Here is a 13,076-nt window from a genome sequence, read left to right on the forward strand (position 1 = left end):
AACTAGACGTGTGTAAGTCGATGCACAGCGGACTGTCGGAAATTTTACGATTGTTTTATTTTCTCTTCTTGAGTAAAGATAATAAAGACGTTGTGGTTTTGTGTGTTTATTTTGACAATGATTGAACATCTATGGCCAATAAAAGTGGACTGTATAGTACCGTTCTGCTTCATGCATAGCATTCTACTGAAATCTTAGAAGGGATGAGCTCGTGCGGCGAACCCTAAATCAGCGGCTGGAATAGCCAGGTTTCTTATTGAGTCGGCGCACTTCGCTCTCGGGTCTGCCATGATTATTATTACAAGACTATGAATATAACTTAACAACGATCATAACCGATTATGCACCGAGAGGTGACGATCACTTAACCATTATAAGATGCGTTTTACACGTTAAAAACGGAAACATATTCAGTATAAGAAAAAATAATTTTGTTAATACAATTGTTATATACAAATTCGGATACTGGTCTTTATACAACAAATCTTCCATACTATACAATTGGAATATAAAGTCTATAACACCTAATAATGTATAAGTAATTCATTATAACCTTTATTTCATAGATGCATAAGGTGTATTAAGCCCCTTCCAGTTAAACTGATTGAATAATGAGTATAGAGATGATTGCTTTTTTTTAATAAAAGTTGTATATTGGTTATAAAAGTTTTAATATGCGCTATACACATTATTCTAGAAAAACAGTTTAATAAGCCCATTTCTTTCTGTGTGTGCACTTTTTTGGAAATGAGTGATTTTACTACGAGAGAGATAGTTGCCATTCGCTTACGTGTATATGGCTTTTGTGATGGAAATGCTCTAGCAACCCTAAGAGAACCCCAAAATATATACGGACGCTTTTTTGTAGTCAAATGTAAACTATATCTAAAAATTATTTCCAATATTTGTAAGTGGCGTATTTTTTTTAAGTATCTCACAGAAGAGTAGTACTTGGCAGCATTCGAGGACAAAGTTTATTTGAACAATTATTTTGTTTTGACGCATCGGTTATATTTTTAATGACTCGCCCTGTACAAGCCTGAGATTTTTATACAGATTAATAATAATAATAACCGTATATCGAACATCTGTACAACTCTGGTGGCTTTGATTTCGGAACTGTCCGTACAATGAAGACTTCAAAAAGGTAGGAGTTACGATCCGTCTAAAAATCGTATCCCAAATAATACGTCTATGGAAGCGTTTCACAATGGCTTTATTTGTAACGTCAATACGCAGCTCGTACGGCCTAACCGCACATTAAAAGCTCCTCGAGCCCTCCACAAGGACCTCCGCTAAATAAGGACCACCTTCAGATGCGAATATGTAACAGTTGGTATGCTTGTAATTCTTCTAGTGGCACTCGCACGCACTTGTCGCTGGCTTTGTTCTTTTCCTGCAAGCCCCCCGTCAGCGGACTGCACATGGAATATCTCTAAGCGCCCTAAAACAATCGTTCTAGGTTTATGATCGAAGGCTGCGGTTTCCTGAATAGCAATATTTTCTTAAAACTCGAAAATGGGTGTCGTGACTACCACTTAATTTTTGGATATGTTTACACAGAAAAAAATACGTTTTAAAAAATTATTGTAATATTGTGATCCCCAATTTTGCGTAAAAAAACCGCCGCAATAGTAATAATGTTTTCCGGAGATACTGAGAATAGAGAAAATAACAATTCATATTCTAAAAAAAGGTAATCTTCAGCTCCTAGAAAATTACAAGCCGTCACTGTTCCTGCTGCTGCTTCTGCTGGTGTTGTNAAGGCTGCGGTTTCCTGAATAGCAATATTTTCTTAAAACTCGAAAATGGGTGTCGTGACTACCACTTAATTTTTGGATATGTTTACACAGAAAAAAATACGTTATAAAAGATTACTATAATACTGCGGCCCCCATTTTTGTGTAAAAAAACGCCGCAATTGTAATAATATTTAATATGTAATAATATATTTTCGGAGATGCTAAAAATTGGAAAAATAATAATTCATGTTCTAAAAAAGGTAATCCTCAGCTTCTACAAAATTACAGGCCTATCATTATCTCCTGTGGATTTTCAAAAAAAATTTAATTTGATTATTTGAATAGATAATATAATATTTATTCATAAATAACATTAATCTATTCAAATAAACAAGCAAAAAATGCACTGTAAAAAAATTCCACTCAATTTCACTCAATTTTACTCAATAATGTATCAATTTCTATCCACGCCTGATTACGTGAAATATTCACTCTAATTAGTATGAGTACAACTAAAATTTTATAAGTGAATCTATTGCAACAAAAGTGAGGGAATTTTACTCAAATCCGAGTTTCTGCTAAGTATGAAGTAAGTATCTTTTGACTGTATTCTGAGTATGTAAAACCTATTAAGTGTTTACTTTTTCTCTAAATTGAACTATTATTGAGTAATTTTTTACTCAATAATATATTACATTGCTACTTTTTTCGCTCTATCCAATAGCGTCAACATTTTTGCAATGCGACGTTTCGTCTTCGAGGGTTCATCAGGTTCATTTTTTTAAATACATCGCTGCTATTTTTATGACAAAATCTGAAGCATTTTTTATTCTGAATTAGATGATATTACTACTGCAATCGCTTAAAAAAGGTTTTTAAAATATTGTTTTAGCTATCATTTAAAATTATTCCTGAGTACGATCTGAACGCTTTCAAAATATCTATTGGAGGAGGTCATAACAGTATAAAAGTCAATACAGCACAAGATATCCAACAATTGTTTTTAATCAATAATTTAAAAAAGTTGTACCTAATAAAAAAATAATACGAATTTATTAAATGTTTTATTATTTCTAATTAGTACTATTAATAGATAGTAAATAAATATGCAATTTATTTTAAAATTCGTTTTCAAATAAAGCCAGAAAAAAATGAAACGATTTTGCAAAATTTCGGGTTTTCCGGATATCTCCCGAACTACCCGGAATTTTAAAACTTTCTAAACGGCATATTATTAGGTATAAAAAACAACTTTTTTCTAATTTGAGGCACCCTATATCTCTTACCGTTTCCTAGATCCTAATACTATCCCATCCTTATCTTGAATACACTGTATAATCGCAGAAACTGTTTTTCTGCCAAATTTATAGAACTTAACACCATACTTACAAGCAACAATTTTTTTTGTACAAAAACTTTTGAGATCTTATTCTGATTTACCTACTCAAGACACCCCAACTTCCCTCTACATACCTGACATATTGGATTTGTTAAATAATATAATATTTCAAAGAAATGCCATGTACTCTTGCTATTCTATTATCGAGCTTGACAAAGACTAATCAATCACGGAAAAAAAAACAATTGCTAGGGAATGATCTTTTTGTTTCCACATTTTACTTGGGAATTTTTCTTTCCTTTTCGTATGAAATAAACATATATTAACGGAAAAAATTATACATATTTATGTATAAATATAAAATGTTTAGAAATAGTTATTTATACCATAAAGGAGGTAAGTATTATTTACCAGTCGAGAACGATTTTCAATTACTTCTCGTCTGGGTTCTGTTTCTTACCTAAAAATTATCAAGAAAAATATCAATATTGGATTGGAAATTAAAACTGAAATTTAACGCTTTTTATGCGCTATCAAGCAGGTAGATGTTACAACCAACCAGTCGGCAAGAATACCCTTTCTATGATTCCTAACAAGATTGCACAGTTTTTGAAACTAGAACATCCTGAAACATATACAGGCCATTCTTCCGAAGAACATCGACAACGTTACTGATTAATACAGGAGTTGATGTACCTATTAGCAATCAAGAGACATGGTGGGTGGAAATCAGCCACAATTATTACAGAAAGTTATGTTGCTGACAGTTTAAGTAACAAAAATGAAATAGCCAACAGTATTCTCTGCAATGGCACTTTAACTCCAGGTTCTAGTAGTACGTCGCATCATGCTGTTTTAATAGATCAGTCAGATAATATTGAGCCTTCTGTGACTGAAGGAGCGGTCAAATCATTTTCGGAAAAATTAGTAAAAGCGAGGGGAATAATTATCCAGATTTTAAAAATGTTACTAAATGTAATAACTGTAGAATTACTATAAATATCCATTCATAATAATTAACAAAATGTAATGTTCATCAAATATTTCTATTTATTTGTTCATAAAACATGCATTTTAGTTACTTGACTTACCTCCCGTTGTCCATAGCAACTTCTACTTCTACGGTGAAATCCACTTACCTCCTTAAAAACTATGTATTAGTCTATTTACTATGGCGGAAACAGATAAAAATTATACTTTGAAACGACAATGTCAAAAGCTACAAAATGACTAGATTTTATAACTGTTTTTCTATCTAAAAAAATATTTGCCCTTTTTAATACAATTTCTTTAAAAGAAAAGGATATATTAATTTATTATTAGCTCTCGAAATTTCCAAACAAAATTCAAAAAAATCTTATCAAATGAAGTCAAACAATCTTAGATTATCGAGAAGAGTACCTAGTTAATTTTATCTATTATTTGCAATTAATTCATTTTTGCCAGAAACACACCAAGAGTATTATTTTTTATCGCTGTTTAATTAATTTTAAGTATTCTTTTGAACGAAGATTCATCGACAATTAATTCTATTCAGTCACTGCTTTTCCTCTATTACTGACTGATTCTTAGTATATCGACCTGGCGCATTCACCATTTCCAAAATTGTAGAAAATACATAGAAAAATGGTATTTATATTTGCTCCTGTACTTTCATTAGCCTTTTATAAGTTGAAATATACATATGTTTCATAACTTATAAATTTAATTCGTGCAGACTTACATTAACATGACATTTGAATTTATTTTTAATCGTCAAAGTCTACTTATTATTTTGTTCCGCTATAAGACCTGCAAAAATTAGTTAACGATTTTTTTATTGAAAATCTGACTATTTCACCGTATTCAGTACCCCTTCAATTGCGAAATACTCCAGGGAAATACTCCGGGGAAAAGTCTGGGGAAAAACTCCGAAATCAGTTCAAATCAGTTCAGATCAGTTCAGAATAGTTCAAGTTTAGGTTAGCTCACGTTTTATCTTGGACTAGTTCACGTGTTCTTAGGTTAGGTCAGTTCAGATCAGTTCAGATCAGTTTAGATCAATTCATATTTCATGAAAAAATATTCGTTACTAATTCTAAAATGTACGTGAACATTTTATTTATGTATTTAATTTATTTGTGATTTCGTAAATTACTTAACACTTTTTCGGAAAAAATATAGCGAGATAAATATCTTGCTTGAAAGCAGTGAGAAGATTTAGTCCTTTGAAATTATCAAATATTGTATTTAGTATATAATTATCAGTTAATTTCTAAAATTTTGTAGAAATCGACATAACTCAAAATTGAATAATTTTATTTCATCGTTTTCGAAACATTGGTTTTCTAAAAATAAATAATTATTTACATTCAATAATTATTTTGGGATTATGCTCGTGTCTATTCAAGAGTTACCTACACAAATACATTTATTTGAAAAAACTAAATAATATGTATTATTAAATATGTAATACTAACGATTAAAACGAATTCTGCAATTCCAAGCACAAGCAGATGAGTACAGCGTCAACCGTTACTGTGCGTATGAGATGTAAATGTACATTCTCCCAAGCCCCACTCAAATTATGCTTATAATTTACTTGCCTGATTAGTTAGCTAATCGAACTTAGTCGTAACTGAAAATATTGTTGCTATGTAGCAAGCATTTGTTTTATCATGTCGATGTCGTAGAGTTTTGTTTCATTTCAAATTGTATCACAATAATTTTATGGGCACTTCTTTACTTAGAGCTTATATGCTATATTAATTAATGTATGTTGATTAGCTTAATAATAAAATTGTATATATTTATGCAAAAAAATACGTTACCCAGCTCGAATAAGTTTTATTTCTCGCAATTAAATCGTTTGGCGTAGTCAGATTTTAAAATAAAAGAAAATGGCTAACAAATTTTTGTATAATACGTCAACGAAGAAAAATTATGAGTTAACTTTGACTACTGAAGATAAATATAAATGTCACGTGACGTAAAGATTTTTTCCGTACTGTATATTTAAATAACAAATGTGTAAATTAAATTATCTAAGTTGTGAAAGCTTTTTTCTGATTTCATTAGTTCATTCTGAAGTCGAAAAGAAAAATACGAAGACATAACATTATTTTACAAAGGGTTTTAGAAAAAATATCTATCTGGCCATGATAGAAAACAATTGACTACGTGTTGCCTAGTAACTTTCAATAATTTTAATTACATCAACAGTATTATCCATTTCACAATTATTATTAAATTATTATCACCTTTTTTTACATAACACATTAGTCACGTAAAAAACGCAGGTCTGGCTCTAAAAAAATGTATTTATATTGATCATATTCATCATATCCATATTATTATTACTTAAACCTAGTATTTTTCATATCGAGTATTAATAATAAATATATTATTATAAATAATATTCTATACGTGCCTACCTGTAATTTTAGTGTTAATTAAACCAAAGACAAGAAATATACCTGGGAGAAAATGGAAGTAGGTTCTTAGTAATGCCGCCACATCTGTCTGGTAATTACATACATCATACACATGTGTATTGTAAGTTGCATATCGTTGAAAATACAGTTGTGGCTTGTGAAACGCGATGTATTAAAAGACAGTTCTTTTTAAGATACCATGCTCTTATAATATACGTAAATTTGTATTTATATGTATAATATACATACATACTTCAAAATGTATATATACAAAATACAAATTCTAAAAAAATTTAGCAATGTTAATATACAAATGAATTATAAGTACTTATATTGTTAATAAACAATACAAAGAACAAAAATAACAGAAAAAGGAGACATGTTTTTGTAGTAATTAAAAAAATAATGAAAACTTTAATAACTAATAAAAAACTTTTTTTTTTCTTCGAAAATCTTTCTATTTTTTTGTACTCTGATTTTGTTAATAATAAAATTTAAAAATTTATACAAATTGTTCAATTTGAGTAAGTAGCTAACTTTTAGGATGTAAATATTTCAGGTATTTATTTATTTGTTAGAGATATAATTTATTTATATAAACACATCTGTACCGTCGCATAATATCCGCAGCATTTATCAAATAAGTCAGTGTTATAAATATTTAATTTTCCTATTTAAAGAAAGTAACAAGTGTAATTTATTTTAAGACGTTTGTACTATTACTAAAAATACTCCAATATTCAAGTATTCAAAATTCTCCAAGTATTGAAATCTAACTTTTGATTTAAAAAAATATAGATCATAATATTCATAACTAGAATATCTGACACAATTTTGACTGCGAAAATTTCCAAAATCCAACGAAATGAACGTAAATAATAAATATTTTATTACAGTAGCAAAAAATGCATTAACGTAGTATTTTAATAGGTACTTGCGTATGTGATTTTTAGTTGTGATTTTCCCGTTTTTTATCGTTTTTTTTTATAAATAAGTAACACAAAACAAAGTAAGCCATGGCAATTAATGATTTTTAATGGATATAAACCGATGTTAAGTTAATAAAAACTTTGTCGTTATTTCTAAGTAATAAATACTTTCTTAGGAATTACTAAAATTAATTATAATTTTTTACGACACACTCAGCCGTATTATTTTCTTGGCCAACTTTTCTTTGGTACAATTTTTTGCGTAAGATTACATACTTTTCACGTTGGTTCAAATTCAAGCCAAACAAAGATAATAAATAATGTAAATTGTCTCAAAATATCTTCATATGTGCGACACAAACATATATCCAGCTATTATGTATTTTATATCTCATAAACAACAACAAAGAATACTACCAAATTAGCATTATTAATATAATTGACTTGAACAATTTGACGTATCTCATTCTGTAGCATCGAACAAATTATTGCACCTACGCAAAACTGCCATTTATTTTATCACTATTACTTACCTGTCCCTATAAATTAAATAAAATAGCATTTAATTATCCAATTTACATACTAAGAGGAGTTCTTCTTTTGAGAAGACGTCGTAACAGTTATCTTAATAGCGGCAACTAATGATATTGTCTTTAAACAAATAATATATGGATTAATGCTGGAAAGAGTTAATTGACGTTCAACAGAATGAAAAATATGAGGAAATGCGATTTGTACTGTACTAAATTATAATTTTAATCAATAGTATGTTGTTATATTAGGATTAAAAGGATTTAATTATTAATTTGTACTTTGAAATTACTCAAATCAAATTTGGATAGTCACGGATACTTTGTCAGATATTAGTCGCCATATTGCTAATTGAGTTCATTTGTTTGTGGTTCAATTTGCTGAAAACTCTGTAAAAATGGAATCTAATGAAGATTTAGGTGTACCTGAGGAGATACTGGTGTTTGGGAAAGAGCTTTCTTTGAATTTTTTCCCAATGAAATCTCGAGGAATTTATGAATGTATCTACCAACGTTTTATGGATTGGTGCAAAGAAAAAAACATTAAGTTGTATTCACAAGATGTAGTGATGGTGTAGTTCTCAAACTTAGCAAATAAAATGAAGCCGTCAACGATTTGGTTGAAGATAATATAACTATTAATGTGTTGGACTGCTTTGAGAATTGTTCCAAGAATGAGGGTAGTGGCAGTTTCAGTCGTTTATTTAATTTTAATACTTGTTTAAACAGTGTATTTAATATAAATGTGGATAAACATAAATTATTGTAAATATTGTTGAATAACCGTTTATAAATTAAATTAAATTACTTTTGTTGCTAAGATACCAATTTTTTCTCGATAAGAAAAATATCAACCTTAGCGATTTCTGACAGTCAAAAAATGTCATAATTTTGTGACTATTGGAGAAAAAAGTTTTTATAGACATCTAACCAGTTCAACTACGCTTAGACACGTGTATAAAACTCCCTTTTGCAAGGGAAAATTTTCATTCTCACGGAAAATTCTCTTCCAATAAAAGAAACGATGTGATTGTGTAGACTGTAGACAAGTAATTAATAATCTTCACTTGAAATAAAACAATGCGAACATTTCTCACAATAATAATTAGCGTTGTGAATTCAGCACTTCAGAAATTGAAGGTTTTTTCCTAAAAGTAAATCAAATACAGGTATAAATATTTATTAAACACAGCTTACATTATATGTATTTAAATTTATAACGATATCTAAAGGGGTTGCAATTTTTCAAAGATATAAATAACTCTCCTTTTTGCTTAATTTATGAGGGAACTTACAATCTAATTTATTTTACTTTTACATTATGATCATATAAAAATGTTAAGTTCTGTACCTTTGTTGACCTTGAAGACATAAGAAAAATAACATTTATTTTGTTTTATAACACAAACAATTGAAAAGAATTGCATTTTAGAAGTACGTACAGATACAAACACTATTTTTTCGTATTGAATACCTTCTAGATTTTTATATATAAGCATAAAAAATAAAAAACAACATTACCTGAAGTATTGAAATAGTTATCTGGATAATATTTAAAGCTAATAAGAAAATACTTATTATCGTTTGTGTGAAGCTACAACATTACTTTAGTCAAAGATCAACACAAGATTGAGCCATACAGTTAAACTATGTCTATATTCTAAGAATAGCTTTCCCAAATTGTGAAAAACATTTGTAACACATAAGTAAAAAAATTATGAATAAGTGAAGTCATATTTTACCTTTTCTATATCTTCAAAGACAACGAAATTACAGTCAGATTTAACTTTTTGAGGTGGTGGTCCTGTACAAAAAAACTATCGTATAAGAAAATAGAAGTAACCGTAGAGAAAAAAATAACCTGAATCAAGGATACATATATTTGTATATGCCTTCGTATGTTACAATCTTTATTTATATGAAGAAATTTTACTCAGTTCAAGATAGTAGTATGCTCATATTTGTACAGGGTGTTTTTGAGAGTAGAGTTTTAATTTTAACAACTTATTTATATCAAAATAATTTAAACATTTTTAAATAGTCGTTAAACATCCAAGAATTCTATGTTGCGATCCTGAATAGGATCGAAAAACAAATCTTATTTTAGGAGCATATTAAAATTACCATTTTACGTTACAAAACCGTCAGTAAGAAATATTCTTAATCTACAATACTTGCACTTTTGTGCAAGTGTTGAATGAGACGTCGAATTATAAGAAATAATCACAAAAAAGAACCCGGGTAAGACAGTTTTCTAGTAGCAACGCTTGTAAATGACGTACGCAATATACATTTGATTTTCGTGTAGTTTTCCAAACATTGCAGCGTACAAGAGATTTGTTTGGGTAGCTATACAAGCGAGATGCTTGTACAGCATTTTGAAGACATTCCCTATAAATTAAAATCATGTCCATATGTTCGCTATTATTGTATCTGTATGACATTTTGGTAAAAATGTTCGTGGCAACTCACCAAAAAAGTCAAAAAGTTTGTTAAAAGCTAACAGAGCAATATTTACAACAAACTTACACCAACATCTAAATTAACTCAAGCCAAATCTTAGAACAAAAATTGTTATTAAAGTCAAAGAGCAACAAAGTTAGAAATAGCGGCAGTCACTGATTTATTACTGCCCGATAGTGCAAACGTATGATTAATAATTACAAAACCAGCGTCACTCAAATACTCCGAATGGCTTATACAATATCAGTGGACAAATAATTTAATTCTAAAAGTTTTTATTCCTTTGACATTTCTTGATAATAGGTACTAATATTAAATGAAAAAATTGGAGTGGTTTCATCACACTACATTTAATATGTACCTATTGTTAATTAATATTATTAAATATTTTTAAAATAAGTTTATTAAAACTATTGAAATGTCATACTGATCTTATGTAGTGTCAATAATAATAATTAAAGGTGTGAGTTGGTATAAAATATCATATTTATTCATAGAATGTTTTAATTTGATTTTTAATTTATCAAAAAGTGGCGAATTACACTTTAAGTGAACACACATATATGTCGCTCATTTTAAGCGAATATCAGCAATTCGAAAGCTGCTGGTAAACGGTATGTAGCAGAATTTAAAAATTAAAAACTTTTACGAATGTCGATCGTCGATTCCGGGAAAATAACTCATTTAAATACAGAGATAGTGATGCTGGTCAAGCCCGATGATAATGAAGAAATGAGTTTAAATATTGAGTGAAATCTTATATTTTCTACAAGAAAATTTTTCAACGCCTACAAGGTAATGTATCATACATGGTCTGTAGTGTAACACGTATAACAAAAACAACAGTTAACGCCGATCATATTCAAAAAGTACAAGACTTTCCTAGAAGAGTAGCTTTTTGCAAATGTTAAACAGAAACCGTAATTTCTTGTATTTTTTACTGATGAAGCAACTTTTACAAGAAAATCTGGAGTCATAAAAATCTTCATAAGATGTGCGAAGATCTGCTGCTCTCGATGCTCATGTAATAGGGTCCTGTTTGCTAATCCACATGTTAGGGTAGTTTTCAACTACTCTACCAGAATGAGCAGGAGTCCCATCCAATTACAACTACATATTCCTCCTTGAGGCTGAAACTCTAGCATCAAATAAAAATCTTGCTCAAGAAATTGAGGAAAGCCTAATAAGTTGACTGTTACTTGGAAATTAATGATTCTCTTGATGTTCATGCAATAATCAAATAATAATTGATTCCAAGGATGCTACTTTATTTTTTATTTAAACTAGTTGAAACTAGCCGAAGTATTTCTAACAGGAATTTAAAAAATCCATTGGCGCACAGTATCTGACTAATTTGAAAGGAAAAACAGAAATCCAATGTACCGTAAAACAGAAACAGATATCGACAAAATGTAAGTGGCAGTTTTTGTTCTCATTGGCATGCTTTTTCAGAAAATCTAGTCAATTATTATTTTGCATAGGATCAATGAATTTTCCATGTTCCCGCCACTGGGTGCGTAAATGTCTTGATATTATATTTTAAGGAAGCTTGACCCAATATAACGTAGGTACGTCTTTAGTTCAAATACCTCTAATTTTACAATTATTATTTTCTTAATTATTAACACCCTATATCTCGAAAACGGTTGAGATTTCGAAATAAGTTGACAAAGTACCATTATTTTTCGTTGTGACTGTAGTCTCATAAATTAAATCTGAGATACCCTGTATATTTGGTTAATGAACGATGGTGCCCCAACACACCACTTTTTCATTGTACGCCAGTGCTGGCACAAAAATGGCCCATAAAATAGACAGATAGTGACCAAAATTCACCAATTGCTTGGCCACCGCGTTTTGCTGATCTTAATCCTTGCGATTTTGCCTCTGAAGTCACGTAAAAGACCCAGTGTATTCTACCACGGTAGATGATGTGCACCTTTTTTGTGTAGCAAACATTGCCAGTTTAAAATAAGCCCAGAGTCGTACAAATTAGGAGCAAAAGAACCTCACGCAATCCTAAAATTAAATTAGCCCTCAAAAGTAGCTAATGTTAATGATAATACCTGTTCGATGTATGTAGATATAAATGTATGATTTTTCGCGGTTTTTGACCAAAAACTGCCAATATCTCGATGAAGATGCATTTTTTCGAAAAAATGTTCCGATAAAAGTTGTTCAAAATTAAATTTTCTACAAAATTGCTAGGATGAAAAATTTCGATTTTCCTAATAGTTTTCCCGTTGTGCAAAACCATACTTATCTTATCAACTTCACCTGTTCACGTGGGTGTTGTATAATAATAAAAACGTAATATTGACAGTTGGTAGAAGGAAGCGCAAAAAACAACGCTTAGGTGGGGAATCCTGGAAGGAGGCCTAAATAGTTGAAGTGTGTGGAGATGGGAAGACGATCGGCGGGTAGTGAGGCAAAATAGTGAAAAATCAAAGTGTTTAACCCGTATTAATTAGGAGGTAAATATTCTCTAAGTACTTTGTTGTTAATTGTTCTATGTAATCTTATGATTGTGATTATTATAGATGTTTAATGACAACAATTCTTCTCTGCATGTTTAGCCTCCATTGCTTTATGCTCAAGGGCCTATATTTTTCTAAGGTAAAATTGTTACAATTATTGTTGGCGATTGCTCATTATTTATT

Source organism: Anoplophora glabripennis, unplaced genomic scaffold (genome assembly GCF_000390285.2).
Source record: "Anoplophora glabripennis isolate ALB-LARVAE unplaced genomic scaffold, Agla_2.0 scaffold345, whole genome shotgun sequence".
Taxonomy (NCBI): domain Eukaryota; kingdom Metazoa; phylum Arthropoda; class Insecta; order Coleoptera; family Cerambycidae; genus Anoplophora; species Anoplophora glabripennis.